This window comes from Urocitellus parryii, unplaced genomic scaffold (genome assembly GCF_045843805.1).
Source record: "Urocitellus parryii isolate mUroPar1 unplaced genomic scaffold, mUroPar1.hap1 Scaffold_53, whole genome shotgun sequence".
Lineage (NCBI taxonomy): Eukaryota > Metazoa > Chordata > Mammalia > Rodentia > Sciuridae > Urocitellus > Urocitellus parryii.
The window spans coordinates 2,317,525-2,345,113 of record NW_027554068.1 but is presented as its reverse complement, the minus strand read 5'-3'; the positions used below and the strand labels follow the sequence as shown (position 1 = coordinate 2,345,113).

Genomic DNA, 27,589 nt, shown 5'->3' with positions numbered 1-27,589 from the left:
CCGGTAGGTCTGCTTTCAGTGGTATTTTGCTTGAAGTTTCTCAGCCTGACGCCTGTGGGTGTATTAATGAGTCTTTCTGATCCCCTTACCAGAATGTGCTGCCTCTTCGCCGGCGGCCATGTTCTCCCCCTCATTCATTTTTGTTTCTGATGAGAGAAAAGAAGAAGAAAAATGCAGATGTCAAGGTGTGATTTAAAATACCGGCCTTGCTTATGCTGAGGAGCAGGGTGGAAATGAGGAGCTGGAGGCCTGAAGTTGGAAATAAGGAGAGGGTGCTTGGAAATCAGGTCACTCAACAGGAGCCCAGCACAAAGATCAAAGTGTGTGGGATGCCTAGTAGAAGGTCTGCAAGATGATTGACTTTTTACAGGGAATTAATTAGACAAGACAACTCACTTTCAAAGTAGCTCAACTCTTAGAATTTCCTCTGTTACAATGAATTGAACTACAAACACTTCAAAACACTGGATCATGCTCAGTCAATGAGATAAAACTATGAGGATCAAAAGGTTATAATGGCAGCAGTGAAAGACAAATCCTATTTACCAAAGGGTTGGGATTAAGATAATCACTTAGTATTTTCTGTACAGAATGGGTTACCAAGGAAGAATATTTTCATTATGGCTTTAGGGTGAAGGCCTTTCAAAGTCCCTTGCCCACTCCCACAAATCAAAGCCCCAGTGGCAATGAAAGTACCAGGAAACCTAGCCTCCCTCCTACCCTGCCCCCAAAACCATACCAGGTGTCTGTAGTCCAGTTGCCCCTGCTTCACAACCTGCAGAGGAATCAGCTGCTGCTCACCTCAGTAAATCCAATAATCAGGATGGGGGGGAGAAAGAGAGCTTTTGTTCAGGGCCACAGCCATCCAGGCTGATAAGGGTATGGCATGTCTTCTGCCCAACATTCCAGGGCGCAATTTGCTTCAAGGGAAGACCTGGAGGCCTGAATAGGGCTCTCCCTAGCACAAGAAGTCTTCAGCTTGAGGGGTTTACAGGAGCCACACCTCTCAAGGCAGGTCGCTCTCAGAGCCAGAGGCCTCCTTGGGTCTGGTAATAGTGGCAGTCACAGCCGTCCCTCCGGGTTGTAGGGTGGGGCCAGGATGTCCAGGAAGGCAGCGGGTCTGTCCACCACATAGATCTGTTGCAGCTTGGCCCTGTGAGGCGTGAGGATGCAGAGGCCTCTGACTTCAGTATACTCAGCCATAAAGTGCCAGCACTCCTGGCCGACCGCCTCCCACTCTAGGGCCTGAAGCGGGGGCTTGAACTACTGCTCTGGCAGCAGGGACCGTGGTTGCTGCCCGCTCTCCGCCTCCAACTTGTCAGTACAGCTGATGTGCACGTGCCATAGAGGACCTTGAGCTTATCGTGCATGCCAGGGTGGTCGTGCACCGGGATGGACGTTCAGCTCTCCAGCAGGAACACTCCAAGGCTGAAGCCATCTGTCTCCTAGACATGCATGTAGGTGACCAGCTGCAGATTGGGCAGCAGGTTGTGCGACAGCGATTGCGGCATGGACTTATGTGGGGCCATGTTGAGTCCTTGGCATGAACCTGGATCAGCAGGCTTTTCAGCTTGCTCATGTTTTCCGGGAAGCCAGGCGGCATTGGCACCTCGGAGCCAAACTCTGAGCCAAGATCGGCAGTGCAGTGGCTGTCCCCGCTGCCCTGAAAATGAGGCATGCCGGTGGGCAATCAATTAGGTCAGGGAAGACGTGTTGTCTTGGGTCTGCTTGGCTGTTCCTCCGTGTGCTGGGCCGGCTCCCTCCTTTCCTCTGACCTTTGCGGTCCATGGCAGCTGCCACAATGGCTAGCAGCCCTGGACTAAGTGGAAGGCCCCTTGCAAGGATCTTCCTGTGGGGTTCATGGTACGCCAGCCACCTTCACTATTAAATATTTTAAAAATAGGGCCTAGCACCTAAGGAATGCTCATTAAATGTTTATTGGTGATGAATTCTATTTATTTGTAAACATATATCTTTAGCCCTACATATTGTTCATAGACCCATAGTGGCATTGCATAAATCATTTTTCTCTGTCTTGCTATGGGTTTGTTGGTGTGAGGCAGCTGTTGGGGATGTTTCTGCTTTGAAGATCCAAAGTCTCCTTTAGGTGCAAAATCAAAATCCCAAGATCTAGACATCACTGTCAAGTATGAGGCTACAGATCTGGGCTATAGATTTTTGTCATTTCACCCAATTCTGCAAAGTATTTGGAAACTGTTGCTGCCCCACCTGGATCATAAGGGAACATGCTGACATGATGGGGATGGCAGGTTGGGAAGATAGATGGCTCTTGGGTCTTTAACCACATGCATCATCATGACACAGAATTATCCAACTCTGGACTAGCCCTGTTTCTGAGCAACTCCTTATGTTGAAATCTCTCTTAGTTGGGGCTTCTCTACTGGGAGTTGAATGCATGCTAAGCAATTCTGATTCCCAACTGCTTATAGGATATAGTAGGTGTTTCTTATAAATTGTATTGGAAGACCTGAACTTCCCCATGTTGCCAGCTTCACTTCAGCAATTTTCTCCATTTTTGTACTATCTACCCTTCCTCTGTGCGCTCCAGACTCTGTGTCAGGTTTGAAGTTTTGTAAATATGCTCTCCCTCATTATCCCCTACTGCCTTGTCTGCTAGATGTTGGTCCAACCCCACTCCTACCCATTTTTAAGGTTGTTAAGAATGCAACGTGAGGTGCACTCTCTTAACAGATTTTTTATTTATATAAAAGCTGGCTAACTCTAGACATAATGTTATAGAGCAGATCTCTAGAACTTATTCAGTTGAAACCTTGTACCTATTTAAATCAGCTCCCTACTTACCTCTCCCTGCAGATCCTAAAAACCACTATTCTACTCTGTACTTTTGTAAATTTGACTGTTTCAGTAATGCCATATAAGTGAATCATGTAGTACCTCTCCTTTTGTAACTGGCTTATTTCACTTAATATATTGTTTTCAAGGTTTATACATGTTTTCAGATATTTTAGGATTCCTTTCTTTTTGAAGGTGGCATAATATTCTAAATTGTATATATACACATTTTTTTATTCATTCAGCCACTGATTGACATTTAGGTTATTTGACATTTGGCTATTGTGAGTAGTGCTAGTCTTTTGATTTTTTGATAACAGTAATCTTGTCAGGTTTAATGAAGGATAAAAGTCATGTGGTCCTATCAATAGCTACAGAAAAATCAGTTCATATTCTTTCATGATAAGAATTTTCTACAAACTAGGATCAGAACATAATTAGAGGTTATATATGACAAGTCCACAGCTAATATCATATTCAATTGTGAAAACTGGAAATTAGGTTTTCTTCTAATATCAGAAACAGTATGCAAAGGATGCTCACTCTTATGATTTCTATTCATGTTCAACACAATACTAGAAGTCCTTGTGGGAGCAAATGGGGGTTGGGGGAAAAAAAGACATTTAATTAGGAGATAAAATTGTTCCTGTTTGGGGATGATATAACCTGAAAGAAAACCCTTGAGGACTGGGGCTGTAGCTTAGTGGCAGAGCACTTGCCTAGCATTTGTAAGGCACTGGGTTTGATCCTCAGCACCACATAAAAGTAAACAAATAAAATAAAGGAATTTTCTTCATCTACAACTACAAAAAAACTATTTAAAAAGAAAGGAACAAAAAAACTTTGGGCTGGGGTTGTGGCTCAGAGGTAGAGTGCTCACTTAGCATGCGTGAGGCATGGTGTTTTATCCTCAGCACCACATAAAAATAAACAAATAAAATAAAGATATTGTGTCCACCTATAACTAACAAATAAGTATATTAAAAAAAACTCACATACACCGCAAAAATCTGGTAGAACTAATACATGAATTTAGGAAAGTTGTAGGATTAAAAAACAAATAAACAAAGAGCCGTCACATTTCTATGTACTAATAACAAATTATCTGAAAGAAAAATAATACCATTTACAATAGCATCAAAAAGAATAAATTATCTAGGAATAAACTAAGGAGGCAAGAGACTTGTACACTGATTCTGCAATATGTTGATGAAAGAAATTGAAGAAGACACAAACAAATAGACATGCCTCATTCATGGATTGGAAGACTTAATGAATAATAAGTATACTACTCCAAACAACCTACAAGTTTAACACAATCTTTATCAAAATTCCATTTGCATTTTTACACAATGAAAAAAATGTTTTAAATTCAATTAGAACTACAACTAACTGTGACCAGCCAAATAAGTCCTGAGTAAGCAGGACAAATCTGGAAGCATCATATTACCTGGCCTCAAGATATGCTACAAAGTACTACAAAGCACAACAGTATAAAACTGGCATAAAACAAATAATGAAACAGAATAGAAATCTCACATATTTACAGTCTTTTTTTTGGACAAAGGTACCAAGCACCCAGAGGGGAGAAGGACTATCTCTTCAATAAATGCTGTTAGGAAAATTATGTATCTACACACAAAAGGATGAATTGGGTCCTCATCAACAATACATTCATTGATCAACTCAAAGGTGACATATATGTGAATATGCCACAAGGAAACCTATTATGCTATATACTGAATATGCACTAGTCAAGATAGACTCACATAGCCAAAAATTTGGGAAATTCTGCAAAATATATCTCCTTTTGAAATTTCAAACAAGGATACATTACAGTTTCATATTACAAATATTATGGTAAAACAATCAACTCCAGAGGGACTAAAGATAAACGTACCAGAAACTATAAAACCACAGGGAGACAATATAAGAGGAAAAGTTCTATAACACTGATCAGGGCAATGATTCTTTCAGATATAATTCCAAAAATAAGAGACACATGAAATATCATCAAAGGGAAAAAAAAAACTTCACAGCAAAGAAAATGATTAACAAAGTGAAAGAGAGAAGCCACAGATTGGGGGAAAGTATTTGCCAACCATACATCTGACAAGTGTATTACCCAAAATGTATAAAGAACTCAATAGAAAGAAAACATAACTTGATATTTTTTTAAAAAGGGGCAAAAATTGAAATGGACATTTCTCAAAAGAAGACCTATACATGTCGAATAGGTACATGTCGAATGAAAAAAGATGCTCAATGTCACTAATCATCAGAGAATGCAAACTAAAACCACAGTGGGCCATCACCTCACTGTAGTTAGAATGGTCACTACCCAAAAGTTGAAAAATAAGAGGTGCTGGGGAGGGAGCAGAGAAAAGGGAATTGGTGATTGCTTCATTGTGTCTGTTGTTTCTTGTGCTACTTTTTCCTTTTTTTAGTAACTATGTTATCTTGAACTGTATTTAGATGTTCTAATTACTCATAAATTTTCTTCTGAGGTCTGCAGGAGTGGACTTTCAAAAGAATGCTGTGCCCAAGTGTCCAGGGTCTGGATATTGTTAGTTTTCTCTTGCTCTGCAGTATGATTTCCTGAACCTCATGGTTTTTCCAAACTTGTGCTTTAATAAACCCAGATCTGATACACCAGTGCATGTAGAAATGAGAATATCCACTCTTTGTTAGCACTGAGATAAAATCGTGTACCTGTAGGTTGAACTGATGTTTGGGTGACCATCTTATCAATTTTACCTTAGTTTTTTTTTTGGAAAAAAACAAAAAAACTATGGTTTTATTTTCCCTTAAGGTCATTCACTGCTTTAGGATCTGATGAAACATGTAAAAATACTTGTTGATAAGAGCAGGATGTTCTTTTACTTTCTGAATACACTTCCATCCTGCTCCTACTTTGTGTTTTACTCATATAAATAAATTATGTGCTCCAGAATAAGCTGTCCTCTAACCTGATTGCTTTGTCTTTTGTAGTCCTGGATTTTATTTCCCAGATTCTTAATGTAGGACTGAGGCAGAAGAAGCACTGCTAGGAGGACTTGGCTCTTGTAGGTTCAGCGCTGGTTCTCTAAGTCAAGAAGCAGGTTGCAGGAGTTGCAGAGCAGAGCTTACACATTTTCAGAAGCAGATGCAGTTTAATTAACAAGAGTTGGTTGTTTATATACTGAAATCAATATAATTTTCAGTATGTTTTCTATATTATTTACTTATTGACAATCATTTTCAAATTCTTTTTAAGATGCATGTTGTCTTAAATTTTGAGATTGCAGAGTTTTCTGAATATCTTCATAAATATTTAATGAGCTGTTAGCAAAGGTCCCATTAAAACTGTGTGGTAAGTGAACATGAATTTGAACTGGAAATTAATAATAGTTATTGACAGACTAAAGAGATGGGTATGAAATGTCAAAAAGAAGACTTTTTTAAAAAAGTACTGCGTTTAAATTTCAAGCAACACTGAATAGTTTTGAGTTATATTGTTTTCTCCTCTCTGTTTTTTTAAAGGAAGTATAAAAAATTACTCCTTTCTGAATTGAAAACAGTTATGAGTGATTGCAACTACTGCATGAAGATGCTAGGTCATGCCAAAGATTATTCTGTGAATATTAAGAAAAGAAGGAAAAATGAAGGAGAATCTGTAAGACAAATGGGGCCTAAACTTATGAAATTATTTCAGCAGTTGATAGAGAGTTATAGCAATAATTCCTTTAAAATGTATTGTTTAGAGATTCTTTATCTCATTTCTGGATGCCTAATACTGGAATTTGTCTCCCCTCCCTTTTACTAAAGATTTTTCTTCAAAACACAATAATTAAGCATAGAAGCATTCATGTCTCTCTTTCTCTCTTTTTAAGGAATCACCCTCATGGGAAGCTGAACATCTCAAGGGCTATCATTCAGGGGCCACCTAGAATAAACTGGCTGTGATCCCAAGGTAATTTTCAGGTATGAGTTTCTAACAGTAAGAATAGCCAGTGTAATGCTTCTATTCAGCTTTTATTTTCCAATGAATAAAATAGTTTAATAAATCTTACCAGATAGTCGAAAGTGAGTTACTGATTACAGATGGTTTATTTGGTTATTTTTCTGATTAATAACATTTATTTTTCCTCTATGAATATTTTAGATATTTTAGCTTTTTTTGGTCAGCTTTAGTGAAAGCTTTAGTGTTTCAAGTGCAGGTATTTTTGTGTGAGCATGTGTGTCTGTGTGTGTGTGTGTGTGTGTATGTGTGTGTGTGTGTACAGTTTTGGGACTGTACAGCTTTGTTGGGGAATACATCACATACCATGTAATTCACCCACTTGAAGTGCACAATTCATCAATTAACTGTTATTGTTGTGATAAAATCCACATAACATAAAAGTAATGATTTGCTCATTTTAAGTGTGCAGTTTAAGTGGCATTGAGTTCACTTACACTATTGTGTATATGTCACCAATATCCATCTCCAGGATGTTTTCATCTTAAGAAACTGAAGCTCCACACCCACTAGACACTCTCTCCCATTCTTCCCCCCTCCATGCACCCAGCAACCAACCATCCTACTTGGGCTTCATGAACTTGATTACTCAAGGTGCCAGGTATAATTGCCTGAATGCAGCCTTTGGCCTTTTGCAACTGTCTTATGTTACTTAACTCAGTGACTTCAACATTCATCCATTTTAGTCTGTGGCCAGCCAGCGCAGATATTCTGAAAGGTTCAGTCATGCAGCAAAATCCTCAGGGAGTTTAAATTAAAGACACAGACACCATTTTACTTTTAAACCAGCTCCTGGATGGTGCCTCAAACCCTCAGTCTCAAGCTCCCCAAGGGGGGCAGCCAGGTTTTACTGAAGATGTGTGTGTGTGTGTGTGTGTGTGTGTGTGTGTGTGTGTGAGAGAGAGAGAGAGAGAGAGAGAGAGAGAGAGAGAGAGAGAGAGACTGCTAGGGAGAGGGCTTTTATTGGAGAACAAAGGATTCTGGGGAAAATCTAATCCAATGAAGGTCAAGGGGGGCAGTGTGGCAAGGTCAGGTACAATGATTGAATCTTTTGGGCAGTGGTGAGACACGCCTCCACATGGACAAGCTTTCAAACCCAAAAGGGTGGGGAAGGCTCTGCCACCTTAAAAGTGACTGAGCACATCACACCCAGCTGGGGAAGAATCTCAGTCATGTGCAAGGATGGTCTCCCACAGTCGATGTTGTAGAGTGGGACTTGGTTTTTTGTAAGGCCAAGTAGTATTTCAATGTATGTGTCCACAGATCATGCGGTGCATGTACAGATCAGTTTATTGATCCATCCATCCATCTATCCATCCAAGGGCTTGGGTTGCTTTCATCTTTGGGCTATTGTGAACATACTGGGGCCATGAACATAGGTGCATCTCTTTCAATTCATTTTTTGAAGGCTTTCAGCTATACAACCAGAAATAGAATTGCTAGTAGTTAAAGTTTTAAAGAACTGCTGTACTATTTTCTAAAGTGGCTGCACCAATTAACAGTACCCTTAATAGGTCTATAATTTTAAACACACAGAATCCTAAAGACCTCATCCAATATTAAAGTTCCAGTGACTTCTAAATGAAATGTCTTCTGAAAGCATCATATAATGAGTATTCTAAGTCCAAGTAGCCCCTGGTCTACCAACTCTGTGACAGTGGGGATTTTAACCCAGCATGTACTTCGCACCATGTCCCAGTGCAGCCTTGCATGTGGAAGAGGTCAAGGTGTATCTGTTGCATAATTGTTTCTATGGACAAGGAGCTTAGATCTTAATCATGTAGCACTTGTCAGAATAGCTGGCGACCAGTACCTGAGGTAGCATTGTGGAAACCAGGGTATCATGGGACCCTCTTGTCTGTCTTTATAGCATGTGTTTGAGGCAAATGACAGCTCTCCTTGTTGGTTTGCATCAGTTCACTTTAGTCCTCAATGAATAGTAAAGTATTGACATTCCCTGTGCTTCTAGAATGCAGAGTGGTTTTTAATTTAGAGAGACTAATGATAATGTTGATTTTACCCTTCATTCCTAAACCCAGCCCCTTTCCTGCCCTGCATCCTGTGCAGTCTGGCTTCTCTTAACCTGTACAAGGAGCTGTGAAGCCTGGGAACCACAGAGCTCAACGTTCAGCTGCTTAAAGAAGGGAGCATCATTCTTCCAACCTGAAAAACAGTCCTACAATTTAAAAACAGAATTCCATTTTCCCCAAGGACACTTCCAGTAAACCAATCCCCCCTAAAAAATATATATATATACACACACACACACACACACACACACACACAGAACAGTTTATTGATCTCTCTATCTCTCTATCTATATCCATCTATATGTGTGTGTGTGTGTGTGTGTGTGTGTGTGTGTGTGTGTATATATATATATATATATATATATTGCAAATTAAATGCCCCTCCATGAGCTTGAGCTTTAAAAGACTTCACAGGAATTCAAACGTCTTCTCCCATCCAGGAATTTCAAATTCCAGTCTTCATACTGGGAAGTTGGCCTCAAGTAGGTTTAAAAAAAGAGGGGAAAAAAATAGGAGCCTTTTATTCTCCCCAAGAAAAATAAAAATAGTTCACTTCCGTTCATGCATCACAAATAAAACACAGAACTGCAATATGCATGAACTACCTAGATTGGACGGGACTTTAAAAGTGGATTTTTTTTTTTTGCTAGGGAATGTTTGTAATGCCAGTATCTTGGGAGGCTGAGGCAAGAGGTTCAGGAGTTCAAAGCCAGCCTCAACAACAGCAAGGCATGAAGCAACTCAGAGAGACCCTGTCTCTAAATAAAATGCAATATAGGGCTGGAGATGGGGCTCAGTGCTCAAACCACTCTAGGTTCAATATGTGGTTCAAAAAAAAAAAGGACTTTGTTGTATTTTGTGTACCAACAAGAAAATAGAAAGCAAAGATAAATTTGGCAGAATTGTAGGAGACACATTGCAATGTGATAGGTGCAACCTGAAAGCCAGAGAGCAACACCCCTGTTTTTTTTTTTTTTTAATCTTTTCCATTTACTTTTCCAAGTGTCTGGAACTGATACTCATTTTCCCATACTTTCCACCCCCCCTCTGCGAAATAAAACCCATCCCTTTTCAAGCAGAGTATGGTGGCTAAATAATTTTACCAGACTCCCCAAGGGGAGACCTTTGCTTCACCTGAAATAGAAAAAAACCCAGGGCTTTGATGGACAGGTGATGTGCTGCTTGGGAGGCATCTGTCTTCCACCCAGACCTGATTGGAATTTTCCAGATTGTTTCAGAACCCTCTCTGGAGACACCTATAGTCAGTCCTTGGAAAGGAAGAGGGGGAAAGGAAGGGGAAAGAGTTTCATCTGAAAGCCTGTGTCTCCCAGCCTCTCCCCATGCCACCTTGGTTTTTATTTTTATTTATTTATTTTTGGTACTGGGGATTGAGCCCAGGGATACTTAACCACTGAACCACATCCCCAGCCATTTTTATATTTCAATTTTAGAAATAGGTTTTATTAAGTTTCCTAGGGCCTCGCTAGTTGCAGAGGCTGGCCTCCAACTTGTGATCCTCCTGCCTCAGCCTCCCAAGCTGCTGGAATTGTAGGCATGGACCACCATGTCCAGTTCTTGGGGAAAATTAAATATCAGCCATTGATAGTCTTTTAAGGAAGTTATGGCCTTTGGTTTGTGGAAGATGGCAGAGGACAGGGCAGGCCCAAGACTCTGTGCCCCTGGGAACCCCCAGCCTTCTATCCTTCCTTTTCAGCTTTAACTGGTCTTTGGGGTTCCAGACAAAACCCACTATTTACAGCAAAGCATCAGCAAACACGTCCCTATAGGAAGCCCCAGACCCTGAGCCCAAAGAAGCCGCAGTTGAGTGCATACCAGAGAGGGAAAATGTGCTCCTGATTGAGCCCCCACTGGCCCTACTCTTCTTCTTCGGGCTTGGTCTCGGCGGTTTTCCTGGCGTTCTTGTACAGAAAGACCTGCTGGTCCACGTGCACCGAGGCCTGCCCGTTCCTCTTGGTGCTGATCATGCTGGCTGAGGAGCTGAAGAGGCGCATAGGGAAGATGCAGGTGGCGGCCATGCACCAGTACTTCTGGAGCACCTTGGGTAGCTCCGGGAAGAGCGCCAGGCTGTCGGACCACCACTTGAGTGGGTTCCCCTGGAGGCTGAGGACCTTCTGCGACTTGAAGTTGCTCAGCTCCTCCAGCAGCTGCTAGTGCAACTCCTCCTGTTCCTCGGCGCCACCTATCTGGCAGAAGGTCTCGGCCAGCATGCTGTTGATGATGCTTCTGGGCTTCTTGGCCACTGGCCCCTTGGACACTGCGTAGAGCTTGTCCTCCGCAGGCGGCAGCAGCGGGAAGCTGCTGTCCTTGACGTTTCCAGGAGGCCTTTGGCTTCCTCCACCACTCGGTTTTCCAATTGCTGCCTCTCTAAGGCGGACAGGAAGGGGAATCTCTTGTAGTAAGGGTACAGGAAGGTGGCCACATTGAGGAACAAATATGTCTATCTCAGTCGTCTCCTGGGAGGTCTTGGAGAGCTCTTTGGAAATGATCTCCTTGGCCATTCTCATCTCCTTGCAGTTGATCTCTTTGATGTTGAGCTTCATGTTCAGCAGCAGCGGCTTCACCATGCTGATGGTTGGATGCTTGGATATGGACAGCATCTTGGCCACCTGCTTGAAAGTCTGCAGCAGGTCCACCACACTGCCAATGGTGGCTCACTTGGTGGCCTCCAACATGAGACGGTGATTGTTGCTGTCCTCCACCAGGATTCCCGCCATGGTGAACTGCTGCTCCTTGAGCCGCTGCAGATGGCCAGGCTGCTGCCCCACCAGGCCACCTGGTTGCTGACCAGCATGCTGTGCTCTGCACCATGCTGCTTCTGCTTCTTGTGGAGCATGTACTTGGCCACCAAGGACTGCTGGAAGTTCGCCACCAGCCTGAGACAGCACACCAGCAGCAAGCCCAGCTTGGGCAGCTGGAAGGCCTGCTGGATGCCCGCTTTGAAGATCCACCCCCCAGACATAGCATCTGCATGGGGATATCCAGCAGGGAGCAAGCCTTGGCGTTGTCCTTCCCACAATCCTTGGTGGTCCTGAAGACCTTGGTGCTGATGCCCCACTCAATGAACATCTCCTAGAGCACGTGCGTGATGATCTCAGCTGCATTCTCCTGGACACCTCGAAGGTCTTTAGGCACCTGGAGGCCACCTACAGGCAGTTAGAGGACGCAAGGCCCGGGATGTGCATGGCCAGAGTCACATAGGCGTGGTTCTGGTGGTTGCTGCGCCACAGCTCGGTGGAGATGCCGCATCACTCGGTGTCCAGGTGTTCCTTGAGCACAGCCTCCCGCATGGAACTGTAGCGCTCTGGCAGAGCCTTGCTGCAGAAGAACTTCCTACTGGGCAGCTCATAACTAGGCTCTGTGGTCCTGAGCAGCACACAGAACATGGGCTCATCCACAATGGAAACGATGCACAGCCTCTCGCAGATTAGCGACGGAACTGTGCCCATCAGCTCCTGCTGCCTTGTGCCCTAGAAGCCATGGCCAGGTTTCAGGCCAGTGTGTTCTGTGCAGGTGGCAGCAGCTGCTGCTGCTGCAATGATGAGGACGACTCAGGACTGAATTTGGAGAAGGCTGTGACAAAAGCCTCCAGCATCTGCTCCGTGTAGCTCTTGATGAATTCACAGAACTCCTCGGGGTGATTCTTCTCCAGGTGGTAAGACAGGTTGGACGTGTTCTTGGAATAGGCAATCTGGGACAAGCAGATGTGACAGTAGATCTTCTTCCACTACAAGATGCATCCTTTGACATTGGTGTTGATGCTGAAATACTTCCACATCTTGCTCTTGGCGCAAGGGTGCGCCACCAGCTTCAGGTCCACCTGCGAGCTGTCCACCACTTTTTCTCCATCGCTTCAGTGGCTGGGCCTGCTCATTCTCCGGGACATGTTGGCTCTGGTGAGGTTACAGGCATGCACCACCATGTCAAGCCTAGAACTTTTAATATTTTGTTGGATGATCTTGATCAATTTCTAAATAAAAAGGGAAATTTTGTGATATAAAATGATCTCTTGAAAGATATCTTAATTACTTTCAACATAAACCACTCAAGTTAAACATATTATAAAGTAATATTGTATATATATATATATATATATATATATATATATATATATATATATATATATGAATACGATGGAGTATTACAAAAAAAACTCTAATTGAATCATAAATACTTCAAGGTGAAAGGAGGGCTTGGCCGACTTTGGCCACAGACCAACTCTGGCTGATGGTCTGTGTTTTTAGAGCCTATAAGATAAGAATTATTTTTCTTACATTTTTACTGAATTGATGGAGGGGGAATTGTGTTTCCCTTAAAGCCTAAAATGTTTACTAGCTAGTTGCTACAGAAAGTTTGCTGACTACTGATATAAAGGGTAATGTGACTGAAGTAGCAAATATCTACTAACGCAAATATTGATGTGATATTTAAAATTTATGTAATCTCCTCACATACAAAAATTTATCAAATTTATCAACATAACTTCTAATAACTCTGTTCTTAGTTCACCTATTTCTAACTTTGATGACATCACATTATCCAAACCCATCACCTCTCACTTGAACTTCTGTATCATCTTCTCTATTTCACATTATTATTCTTTCTTCAATGAATTCCTAACTCCTTGTTGGAAGCTGTTTTAAAATACAACACTTCATGTAATTCACTTGGTTAAATTCCTTTAGTAGCTTTTAGCTCACCTTAAAATAAACATTTTTGAAAGTTCTTCATGATATCATACCTTCAAATCTCTAGAGTCCAAAATTATAACCAACATTGCTTATCTTTTCTGTATTTTCTGACCCCACCAGCCAAAGCCATATTCTAATCCAGAATTTTAGTCTTTTGAGTCTGAGTTTCCATTTGTCTGTAATATTCTCCCACCCTCACCTTTTCTCTTACCTAGTTCTTACTTATCTTTCAGATACTCCATTAAATACCAGTTTCATAAGGAATCCTACTTCAACCACACAAAATAAATCACTTATTTATAACATATACTCTATATTTGTCTATATTTCCATCTTAGGATTTACTATGATTGTACTCTATTAATTGTGGAAAACATATTTTTGGTTTCTTTACATTTTACAGAGGTAGGGCCCATGACTGCTGTCTATCAATCACACAGTGTGGAGCACTTCTTAGGTACTTAACTTTCAGTTGAATAAACAAATAAATAAGGAATAAAGAAGCAAGTCAATGAATAAGACAATAAATATAGAAAACACATCCAATTATATAAACCAACTCAACTTACAGTGTTGTGTTTTAGAAATATAATTATATGGGCATCTCAAAACTCTTGAAAACTTAAATTTTATTACGCATATATAGACATCCACCTTTGTAAGGAATTAAACTTTCTGAATCAGCTGGAACTTTGTTCCCATTTTGACTCTTCACCTTTCATTTTAACATCTCTCCCTGACAAGTATTCACTCACAGTGTGTTCACATATGTGTGTGCACACATGCACCATGCCTCCTGTCATCAAGATTTCAGGGTTTCCTGAGAACTCTGCATTCTCTTTCTTCACATTGTCATTGACCATCTCTATTGCTTCCTGTCACTGACATCTTGGGTCTGAGTTTTCTCTGCTACTTTCTATTTTTACTGCTATTGTCAATCTCTTGTCTATATTCTCTTCACAGTAGTAAGGTTTATGTACAGAATAAAGGCAAAGAGAGGCCCCTCCATCTAACTGTCTGCAATGTAGAAATTTCTAGTCTCCTGGTTAAAATTCCTACAACAATATAAAAAAGCTGTGGGTAGGCCTAACAATCTTGTTAGCAGGGATTAGTTACACAAAGAAGCAAGGGATGGTTGGAAGAAAATTTTGAATGCATTGATAATGGAAATTTTATATTGTATTTTGATGTTTATAGTAGCACAGGTTCACTTCTTTAAAAGACCTGGAGAAACCAATCAAACTGTTCCCTGTGTAAAAAAAAAAATTAATGAATATTCTATTGTGCTGTATATTTGAAAATTCAGAGAGAGTAGAATTTAAGTGTTCTTATCATATTTTATGATTTAGATATTAAGTGTCTCATTCTCTCACTAAAGCTCATGTGTGAGGGAATGCAAGAACATTCAGAGAAGAAATGATTGGGTTATGAGAGCCTTAACTCAACTGGTAAATTAATCCCTTGATGGGATCACCAAAGTGGTAACTGAAGGCAGGTAGAGTGTGGTTAGAGGAAGTGGTACTGGGGGTCATGCCTTTAGGGTATATATTTTGTACCTAATGAATATAGTCTCTCTCTGCTTCCTGATCATGTGAGATACTTCCCTCTGCCACTACTCTTCTGCCATGATGTTCTGCCTTACCTTAAATGCTAAGGAATGGAGATAGTCTCCTATGAACTGAGACTCCTGAAACCATGAGCCCCCAAATAAACTTTTCTCCTCTAAAATTGTTTTTGTCAAGTTTTTGGTCACATCAGTGAATAGATGACTAAAACAGCATACAAATGATCTTCTGAAATACATATACATTGTAAATGGAATGACTAAATTGAGCTAATTGACATGTGTATTGCTCCCACATTCTTGTTATCTTTTATGATAAGAACACTTATGTACAATTTGTATTTGTTAATTAAAACTTAAAAATTATATTTATGAAATATATGGATAGGTCTTTCACCAATTCTAGGATTCTCCATTCTTTTGGGACATCAAATAAAATTCTCTCCAAGTCTTATGAAAATCCTAAGAATAAGGAACTCCTTACCCCAGTATATGCTGTATTTCTTTTGTCTGTGGCACCTTTTTTTTAGCACAGCCACAGACATTGCTCAGTTTTTTCTTATTTATACTTGTAGTCAACCATACATATCACTCTTTCCCTCCTCTTCCTAATCATCAGAAAGATAACCTCAAGTCCCCATGAAACAAGGGAATTTTGTAAAAAATGATGACAGTAAGTTCATCTAAATCAAATGTGCAAGAAACTCCATTGTTCAACATAGTTGTCACAGCCATATTCTCAAAATTAGAGTGAGAAATATTCCTATTTATTGGCTTTTAGCTACTTCTTATTTCTTCAGGACTTTATATACTCTAAAACCACCAAAATAAATTTCAGAACACTTTCATAAACCCCATCCATATCCATGAACCTCATTGTTCATTTCTCCACAACTGGGCTGGGATGTAGCTCAGTGGCAAAGTGTCCGCCTTGCATTCACAAAGCCCTGAGTTCAACCCCCAGTTCCAAAAAGACAAAAAAAAGAACCCCACCAAAAAAAAATAAGATTAAAAAAAAAAAAAAAAACATTTCTCCACAACTTACTGGTCCTGAGTACTTGTCATTTTCTGTCTTTGTGAATTTAAAAAAAAAATCAAATCCCTGTACTTTTATATGGAATGGAGCATTATATATGAAAAGAGGATAACTGTGTCCTTTCTTTTGCTTCTGGCTTCTTTATTTGGTACAATGCGTGTTTGGGGATATGGGCACATTGGTTCTACCCTTGTTCAACATATCAGAGTAGACCACCAAGTAGATCAGCACCTACTCAGACTGCTTTCACTTTCATGACTCCAACCTCAAAATGACATTGTTTGAGTATACCTCCTAGAAAGCAGTGGCCCCAGGGACTCAAGGTCCCCTACAGGATAAAGACCCAATGTTGACTCCTGTGTCTCTCCAACCTAGGCCTGTCACAATGGCTTCCTAAGGATTTGGATTTCCAAATTCACCACTTCTTTCTAATCTACCTTTTTACTTTTGCTTATTTATCTGAACTACTCTGCCTAAAGATCTATATTGCCTCTTCTCTGGAGTATATGATATATAAAACACAATGATGCAAAATCCATATGAGACCTGGGGATGTGGTTCAAGTGGTAGCATGCTGGCCTGGCATGCATGCGGCCCGGGTTCAATCCTCAGCACCACATACAAACAAAGATGTTGTGTCTGCCAAAAACTAAAAATAAATAAATAAATATTAAAAATTCTCAATTCATTCTCTCTCTCTCTCTCTCTCTCTTAAAAAAATCCACATGAAAAATATCCCTAGTTGAGGAATTTCTGTATGGAAAGAATTGGCTAAAACTTCAGAAACACTTTGGATAACAAATTGTGAGGGAGGCACAGATTCCACTACTACTTAAAGGTAGTTTTAGCTGTGACAAGTAGAAAATACTTAGTGTTTGGGTCATCACCATAGGACTTACCAACATTCCTCCGTCCTCAATTGCCATAAAAGTTGTAGGTGCAGGGTAAATTAGGTATGTTTTGTCCCTGTAGACTGTGAACCCTTTGAGACTATAATCCATGCTTTCTCTATCTTTGTATCTCCAGATCATAGCCTAATGTCAATGACAAAGTACTTACTTAAAGCATGTTTCTTTCATAAACAAGTAGATGAATTAATAAGTGAACAAATAAGTCAATTACCCAATGAATATTCACTTAGTGATTATTTGGGAGAGAAGTGCAGTGGGCAGGTCAGAACCACAAGGAAAGCATGAAGTTACCACCCACAAACATGGTTATAATTGTCAGGCAGCTAGTGAAAACTGTCAAAGGACCAGGACCAAAATGCACTTTATTTGCAAGCAGGATCTGCCTTGAGTTTAACAGTTGTTGAATTTAAACTTATCTCACTAACTGCTTCCTTGCAATCCCATAGAATAATTCTGCTTAAATTTTACTTAATTGTATCAGAAAGATGCTTGCCTGTAAATCTGTATATCTTCCCTTTTTTCTACCAGTGGTTTATACTTGAAATAGAACTGAGTCAATGGAACTCTTTACAAAGTATTTCCACTTCTTGCTCTTTCCTTGGGCACCTCACCTGAAGTTAGGGATGATCATGTGACCTTCTTGGGACAATAGCAGGTGTTACTTGTAGTCATAACCCTTCGTATCCACAGAGCACAAGTCTTTACCCTCTGGCACAATGACCTGCAATTTTGATATTTTGCCTGGTACCTAGAATGGGCACATTTTCAAGCAGAGCTCTCAATCAACCCTCAATGGGAAAAAAAGTGAAAAATAAAATTTTAGTTTAAATTGTTGAGATTCTTGCCCTTCTTTGATATGATAGCATGGCCTAAATTCTCTCAAGGAAATAATAGATACAAAATAAGAAAGAATCTATATAAATATGCTGATTAGGTAAACATCTTTGAGACCACTCACCCTTGCTGGAATCAAGGTATTACATTCTTGCCTACTGACCCTGGATAAGTTAGGTAAACAATCTGGGACTAAAAGATTTCTAGAATAATTATAGCTAACTTCAAGACTTGTGAGGACTAAATGAGGTTAACATCTAAGAAACAGAGCAATGATTTGAACAGCCTAGGAACCATATATATGAATGTTATTGTTTTCACTTTTAGTCTTACTCGACTTGACTTTCACCTTGGTTACCCCTTGTGTTTCATTTAAGAGCTGTCTAGTCAAAGACCACATCTCAGAAGAGTTTTGTGAATCATTCTGTGATTAAGAGCTACAGAAATGAAAGTAAAACAAACAAACAAACAACAATAACAGCAATGACAAACTTTGGGGAAGTAAACCTGAAGAAATTACTTTTAGATTTATTGATCTTATGGTGTACTGAGCCTAACATTTAATTACCACTTGGCAATGTGGCCCCTTCTATAGTTAATCATAATTTAATATTTCTTATAGGGAAAGAGAATGACTTTCTAGTAAATAGTTTTATAACAGCCTGTGAGTTCAACTGGAGGTTGTAGAACCACAGATCCACACTGGGATATGAAGGGAACTCTTCAGAGTTTTAGACAGGAGTATAACCAGCATGAATAATCCCCAAAGTCTGGGTTTCATATTCCTTTTGTGTGACTATGACCTGCCAATAAGAGATCTGGAAGGATAATAAAGGTAGACACCCAACTGGGCACAATGAGGATGATTAAGATCATAAGTGTCATGAGAATTAAAAATGAACTTATAACATGGGGCTGGGGTTGTAGCTCAGTGGTAGAATGCTTGCCTAGCCCATGTGAGGGTCTGAGATCAATACTCAGCACAACATAAAGATAAAAAAATAAAATAAATGCATTATGTCCATCTATAACTATAAAAAAATTTAAAGCATATTTTAGCTCTACATGGATATAATAACTTTATTTTGTTTTATTATTATTATTTTTTGAATTCCAGTACTTAGTGAAACTCTAGTGCGGCAAATAACGTGTAAGGGTACTGCATAATAGTTCTTGTTTTGATACATTCCCTTTGTAGTGATTTATTAAGGGAGACTGAAAAAGCCTGATTAAAATGCATAAACTGTGCTGAACAGTAAAGAACTATGTCTAAGAATGAAAAAATGGGACCCACATGCTGCGAATTGAAATTGCCCTTAATGCTATGGCCTATTGTTGAACAGATTAGGAAGCCAAAGGTTGATTGTAATCACATTTGAATTTTCCCATCCCTTATAAAAGCAACACTTCCTTGTGCAAATGTTTCAATTTGTTGTAGTTAAAAACTGCTTCCTGACTTAATCCTTGAAGAAACCAGTTCTTTTGACTGTCAAGTGAATGGAAAAATTTAGACAGGGAACACACTGGACTTCACAAAATGAAACAGAGATTGTATGTTGAAAGAGAAATAAAATCTAAAGAATTAACAGGAGCAAATTAATCCAGCTAGAGAGCTAGAGATAGGGATTTCTTTTGTACTTCATTTAAGCTGGGGAAGAAATTTTGTGGGTTGGCTAGGTGCTGAAATCTCTTTTTATTAATATATATTATATATAAATTTTTATTTTTAAAAATATATTTATTTATTTATTTGCATAATGATAATGATTCTTTTTTTAAGAGAGAGAGAGAGAGAGAGAGAGAGGGAATTCTTTTAATATTTATTTTTCAGTTTTTGGTGGACACAACATCTTTATTTTATTTTATGTGGTGCTGAGCATCGAACCTAGTTCCCCGCACATGCCAGGCGAGCATGTTACTGCTTGAGCCATATCCTCAGCCTTGCATTACAATTCTTAATACACAATTATATAATAATTTATCATTTAATTATATATTATATATAAGTCATGTTGACACCAAATTCACATCTTCATACATGTATTATGTATAATGATGGGGATCTCCTTTTATCATCCATGCTATTCCCCTTCTCCCTTCTTTTCCCTCCCACCCCTATTCCCTATCTAAAGTTAATCTTTCTCTCTTGCTCTCCCTTCCAACCCATTTTGAGTCACCCCCCTTATATCAGAGAAGACATTTGGCATTCAATTTTTGTGGATTGGCTAACTTCACTTAGCATAATCTTCTCTAATGCCATCCATTTCCCTGCAAATTCCATTAATTTATTCTTTTTTATTTCTGAGTAATATTCCATTGTGAATAAATGCCATATTTTTTAATACATTCATCCACTGAAGGACATCTAGGTTTCTCCAGAGTTAATCAATTTTGAATTGTGCTGCTATAAACATTGATGTGGCTGTGTTCCTGTAATATGCTATTTTTAGGTTTTAGTCTGAGAAGAGGAATAGTTGGGTCAAATGGTGGTTCCATTCCCAGTTTTCCAAGGAATCTCCATACTGCTTTCCAAATTGGCTACACCAATTTGCAGTCCCACCAGCAGTGTATGAGTGTACCTTTTTCCCTGCATCTCTCCAGCGCTTCTTGTCTGTCTTCATAATGGCTGGCACTCTTACTGGAGTGAAATGGTATCTTAGAGAAGTTTTAATTTGCATTTTATGATTGCTAGAGATGATGAGCATTTTTTTTCATATATTTGTTGATTGATTGTATATCCTCTTCTGAGAAGTGTCTGTTCAGGTCCTTGGCCCATTCATTTATTGGATTATTTTTTGGTACTTATCTTGTTCAGCTCTTTATGTACCCTAGAGATTAGAGCTCTATCTGATGTGTTAGGGGTAAAAATTTGTTTGCAGGATGTAGGCTCCCTATTCACCTCACATATTATTTCTTTTGCTGAGAAAAAAAAAACTTTTTAGTTTGAATCCATCCCATTTGTTAATTATTGGTTTTAATTCTTGTGCTATAGGCATCTTATAAAGGAAGTTGAGGCCTAGCCCCACGTGTTGGAAATTAGGGCCTACTTTTTCTTCTACTAGATACAGAGTCTCTGATTTAATCCATAGATCCTTGATCCATTTTGAGTTAACTTTTGTGCATGGTCAGAGATATGGATTTAATTTCATTTTGTTGCATATGGATTTCCAGTATTCCCAGCACCACTTATTGAAAATGCTATCCTTTCTTCAGTGAATGCTTTTAGCACCTTTGTCTAATATAAGGTAGTTGTAGTTTTGTGGGTTAGTCTCTGTGTCCTCTATCCTGTAGCATTGGTCCACCAGCCTGTTTTGGTGCCAGTACTATGCTGTTTTTGTTACTATTGCTCTGTAGTATAGTTTAAGGTCTGGTATAATGATACCAACTGTTTCACTCCTCCTGCTTAGAATTGCTTTAGCTATTCTGGGTCTCTTATTTTTCCAGATAAATTTCAGGATTGCTTTTTCTATTTCTATGCAGAATGCTATTGGGATTTTGATTGAAATTGCATTGAACCTGTATAGTGCTTTTGGTAGTATGGTCATTTTAATAATATTAATTCTGCCTATCCATGAGCAAGGTAGATATTTCCATCTTCTAGGGTCTTCTTCTGTTTCTCTCTTTATGGTTCTATAGCTTTCATTGTAAAAGTCTTTCACCTCTTTTGTTAGGTTGATTCTCAAGTATTTTATTTTTTTTTTTTTTTTGAGGACATTGTGAATGGAATAGTTTTCCTCATTTCTTTTTCAGAGGATTTGTTACTGATACACAGAAATGCTTTTGATTTATGGGTGTTGATATTATGTCCTGCCACATTGCTGAATTCATTTACTAATTCTACAAGTTTCTTGGTAGAGTTTTTTTGGGTCTTCTAGGTATAGAATCATATCATCAGCAAATAGTGCTAATTTCTTTCATCTGTCTAATTACACTGGCCAATGTTTCAAGAACTATGCTAAATAGAAGTGGTGAGAGAGGGCAACCCTGTCTTGTTCCAGATTATAGAGGGAATGACTTCATTTTTTCTCTGTTTAGAATGATTCTGGCCTGAGGCTTAGTATAGATAGCTTTTACAATGTTGAGGTAAGTTACTGTTATCCCTACATTTTCTTGTATTTTGAACATAAAGGGATGCTGTTGCTGTGTTTGTCTAATGCTTTTTCTACATCTATCAAGATGATCATGTGGTTCTCATCTTTAAGTTTATTGATGTGATGTATTATGTTTATTGATTTCCTTATGTTGAACAAACCTTGTATCCTGGGGATGAATCCCACTTGATCATGTTGCACAATCTTTTTGATATGTTTTTGTATCTGATTTGCCAGATTTTTATTGATGATTTTTTGCATCTATATTCATTAGAGATATTGGTCTGAATTTTTCTTTCTTTGAGGTGTCTTTGTCTGGTTTTGGAATCAGGGTGATATTGGCCTCGTAGAATGAATTTGGAAGTACTCCCTCTTTTTCTATTTCCTGAAATATATTGAAGAGTATTGGAATTAGTTCTTCTTGAAAGATCTTGTAAAACTCGGCTGTATATCCATCTGGTCCTGGGCTTTTCTTGGTTGGTAATCTTTTGATGGCTTCTTCTATTTCCTCGCTTGATATTGGTCTGTTTAAATTGTGTGTATCCTCCTGACTCAGTCTGGGCAAATCATATGACTTAAGAAATTTATCGATATCTTCACTATCTTCTATTTTATTGGAATATAGGTTTTCAAAATAATTTCTAATCGTCTTCTGTATTTCTGTAGTATCTGTTGTGATATTGCCTTTTTCATCCAGTATGTTAGTAATTTGAGTTCTCTCTCTTCTTCTCTTCATTAGCATGGCTAAGGGTCTGTCAATCTTATTTATTTTTTCAAAGAACCAACTTTTAGTTTTGTCAATTTTTTCAATTTTTTCTTTTGTTTCAATTTTATTGATTTCAGCTCTGATTTTAATTATTTATTGCCCTCTACTGCATTTGCTGCTGATTTGTTCTTCTTTTTATAGGGCTTTGAGATGTAGTGTGAGATCATTTATTTGTTGGCTTTTTCTTCTTTTAAGAAATGAATTCTATGCAATAAATTTTCCTCTTAGTATTGCTTTCATAGTGTCCCAGAGATATCAATATGTTGTGTCTGAGTTTTCATTTACCTCTAAGAATTTTTAAAATTTTCTTCTTGATGTCTTATGTAACCCATTGTTTATTCAGAAGCATATTGTTCATTCCCTATGTGATGTAAGAATTTTTCTTTCTTATTTTATTGTTGACTTCAAATTTCAATCCATTATGATCAGATAAAATGCATGATAGTATCTCTGCTTCTTTGTATTTGCTAAGAGTTGCCCTGTGACATAATATATGGTATATTTTTGAGAAGGATCCATGTACTTCTTAGAAAAAAGTGTATCTTCTTGATGTTGGTTGATATATTCTATATATGTCAATTAAGTATAAATTATTAATTGTCTTATTGAGTTCTATAGTTTCTTTATTCAACTTTTGTTTGGAAGATCTGTTCAGTGGTGAGACGCTTATATTGGATTATTGTGTTGTGTTTTATTTGACTCTTGAACTTGAGAAAATTTTCTTTGATGAACATAGCTGCACCATTGTTTGGGGCATATATATATTAATGATTGTTATGTCTTGTTGGTGTATGATTCCCTAGAGCAGTATGTAGTATCCATCTTTATTCATTTTGATTAACTTTGGCTTGAAGTCTATTTTATTTGATATGACACCCTTGCTTGCTTCTGAGGTCCATGCGAGTGGTATAATTTTTCCCAACCTTTCACCTTCAGTCTGTGTATATCTTTTACAATCAAATGAGTCTCCAGTAGGCAGCATATTGTTAGATTTTTTTAATCCAGTCTACAAACCTATGTCTTTTGATTTGTGAGTTTAAGCCAATAACATTTAGGGTTACTATTGAGATACAGTTTATATTTCTAGCCATATTTGTTTATTTTTGTTATTTAACATGATATGTTTTTCCTCTTTGATTAGTTTTTCCTTTACTGTACTACTTCCTACTGTTGGTTCTCATTGTTATTTTTCATTTCCTCTTCATGAAATATTTTGCCAAGGATGTTTTGAAGTGCTGGTGTTCTACCTGTAAATTCTTTTAACTTTTGTTTATCATGGAAGTTTTTTATTTCGTCTTCAAACCTGAAGCTTAATTTTGCTGGATACAAGATTCTTGGTTGGAACCCATTATTTTTCAGCATTTGAAATATGTTGTTCCAGGATCTTCTAGGTTTCAGAGTCTGTGTTGAAAGATCATCCATTGACCTAGTTGGTTTACCTCTAAATCTAATCTGCTTCCTTTCCTTGTGACTTTTAAAATTCTCTCTTGTTCTGTATATTGGGCATCTCCATTACAATGTGTCTTGGTGTGGATCTCTTGTGATTTTGCACATTTGGCATTCTGTAGGCTTCTAGGATTTGGATTTCTGTTTCATTCTTTATGTCTGGGAAGTTTTCTAATATTATTTCAGTGAACAGATTGCTCAATCCTTTGGTTTGGACCTCTGTATCTTGCTGTATCCCATTAACTCTTAAATTTGGTCTCTTTATGCTATCCCACATTTCTTGGATATTCTGCTCATGGTTTCTTATCAATCTTGCTGTGCTGTCTACACTCTTTGTGATGATATACTTTGTTGTCTAATGTTCTATCGTCTAAATGTTCTACTCTGCTGGTGATACTCTCATTTGAGTTTTTAATTTGGTTTATTTTTTCCTTCATTTCCAGGATTTCTGTGTTTTGTTTTTTGGGGTTTTTTTTGTTTTTTTTTTTTTGTTTGTTTTGTTTTGTTTTTGTATAACCTCTATCTCCCTGTAGAGTTGATCTTTTGCTTCCTGGATTTGTTTATATAAATCCATTGTCAAAGTGATCTTTCATTGTCTTCATTTGCTGTCTAAAGTCTTTCTTGAGACTTTAGATCATCTGAACCATGTATATCCTGAAATTTTTATCTGACATTCCTTTTGCTGCAGATATTACCTCATCTAATGTTGAACTGCTCTACATCATTTATGTTCCTTTCTTTCCTTGTCTTTTTATACTGCTCATGTTTCTTTCCAGCTCTGTGTGACTGTTGTTTTAATGTTTTTCCCCTATATATTTATATTGCTCTTGTATAGTTCCAAAATCTCTCTGGTCAGCCACAGAACTGCACTGGTAGCCACACCAACTGATAGATGGTGAGTAAGGTTTTCCAAGATGGATTCCATCTGTTTCCTGCTTAGGGTGTTTGGTGAGGTGGGGGGTGCTGGGGTTACCTTGTGCTGTGTTCAGAGCTCTGACTGGTGACCCACAAGCAAAGCCTCTGAATTCTGTGCCACCTTCCATCTGTACCAACCATACAGCACGTGGGACGGCCTTCCATGTGTGCCAACCGCGCCGCCCTTTATTTTATTTTTATGTGGTTTCGGGGATTAAACCTAGTGCCTCACACATGCTAGGCAAGTGCCATACCACTGAGACACAATCCTGGCCCCACAAAAAAAAAATTTAATGAATACATAATTATTGCGAGTTAACTGAGTAGCTTAACTGAGTAGCTTAAGTGTCTGGAACCAGAACTGGGTTCAGAACTCAGTTCCACAATTTCTGGGTGAACTTAGATAAAATAGATATTTTTCCCTATACTAGGTAGGTAAAATAGAACTTACCTAATAAGGTATTTGGGAAGATTAAAGCAGATAATATGTAAAGCATCTGGTATAGGTAATTCACCTTTGATGACATAATAGGAAGTTTTAGAAGCTTTGGAAGAAAAATAATAACACAGAATCCTGGATGGTGAAAGGATTGTGAATCTTTCAGCTAATAACAAGATATTAATCTGGACTGTGCAGAGCCTTGAGTACCTGGAGTTGACTTAGGAGCTCTGAGAATTTGAGGCCCTGCCCAACACAACCAGGAAACTTCTTTCATCTGTGTTTGTAGCTATAGCAGTGCACTTACTATCAATAGAAGTATCCACTGCTATTGAAAAATAGGTTCATAACCATTGATTCAGAGAGGTTAAAATGTGTATCTGATGTAACCTGAATAGAGTTTATCTATTGATGTCTTTTCACTCTTTTCTTATTCTCTGGGTGGAGATATTTACTTAGGGACCCTATAATCTTTAATTAAAAAGTGAAAAAGCAAAGGTTCCATCATAAATGGCATTTTTATGAATTCATAATACATTTGCATTTCATTAAACATTTGTCACTATTAGTTACTGAGTTCTCACTCTGTCCCATTGAAGTTAACCAAATGACAATTAACTTTGAAAAAAAATCCTGCATTTTATGGTGATGGGAAGACAAAGAAATTACCTATGCTTCTGACTTGCCATAATGTGATAGGAGAAATTACTGTCACCTGTGAGGCTCTTGACTTATTCTCAGAAAACATTTTCTGGAATCAATACTAAGGTCTTTAGCATAAACCAATTAATTTTGTTGTTATTGCTCACTCACCCAAGTTAGATATCAGACTTCACCAAGGGCGGGTCTGTATTTACGCATTTTCTTATTCTCCAAGGGGGTAGAAAACAGCTACATGGTTATGGTTTCTAGAATTGGGGTAAGCAAGAGGATAAGCATGGTACTGTCTAACACACAGCATCTGTTGTCCCATTTGATCTACCTTTCTACTTTCCTTCCGTCTTTCCTTCTGTTCTTCCTTTGTTCCTTTCTTTCTTCCTACCTCTTTCTTCCTTACTTACTTCCTCTTTTCTCCTTCCTTTCTATTTACTTCCTCCTTCCTTCCTTCCAATCTTTTTCTTCCTTCCTTCCTTCCTTCCTTCCTTCCTTCCTTCCTTCCTTCCTTCCTTCCTTCCCCTTGATGACTTCATCTGGCTCATACTCTAAAAGAACTTCTTCTTAGGTTGGGGATGTAGCTTAGGGTTGGGGATGTTCTAGGTTCAATCCCTACCATTGCAAAAGTTCCCAAACTCAATGTTTATAATAACTTTTATTCTTTATCTTCCCCCACAGTTTTAGTGGTTGAAGCAAGGGCCTTATGTATGCTAGGTAAATAGTCTACCTAGCTATATCCCTATCTGCAACATTATTCCTTTAAGTGACAGAATTCAAACCTAAGCAATCCATCTTCAGAATTCACCAGCCTAACCATGACTCTTTACTGCATTAAGTTTCATTTTGTAGAGAGAAAAAAAAAGTTTATTGTAAGCCACAGGCTCGTGACTAGCCTAAATCAAAGGCTTTGTTGTATTATGCATACAACCCTAAGGGAGTCATACAGGACTGGGGGTTTAGTCTCTGAAAATGAAGCACCTGAATCTCAGACAAAGCTCTATTTGTACATATTTCATTCAAGAACCTTGAGGAAAAGATGACTATTATAGACATAAATGCTTTCCTTTTCCTCCTAGCCACCAAGCATCTTTTTTTAAAAATGTTTTATTTGGAAATAATTTTAATCTTATACAAATGAATTGAAAAATAGCATAAAGCACATATAAATGGAGATTCTATTGAACACCATCTACAGCTAACATCTTACTCAATTTGCTTGATCATTTATAAACCCTTTCTTTCTCTCTCCCTGCATATGCAAACACATAATTTCTCTCTAACATATGCACATATGCATGTATAATGTGTATGCAGTATGAAATATTTATAGCACATATACATAACCATGCATAACTATGTATATTCATAATAGTGTGTTTT

At 38.5% G+C, this 27,589-nt stretch overlaps 2 pseudogenes; both read right to left on the bottom strand.

Annotated features, from left to right (window-relative positions):
* Positions 1 to 922: 922 nt before the first annotated feature.
* LOC144252697 (2-aminoethanethiol dioxygenase-like) lies at positions 923 to 1,678 on the bottom strand (annotated as a pseudogene).
* An 8,947-nt stretch (positions 1,679 to 10,625) lies between these two features.
* The window catches only part of LOC144252696 (E3 SUMO-protein ligase ZBED1-like), a 54,773-nt pseudogene continuing 37,809 nt past the window's right edge, over positions 10,626 to 27,589 (bottom strand).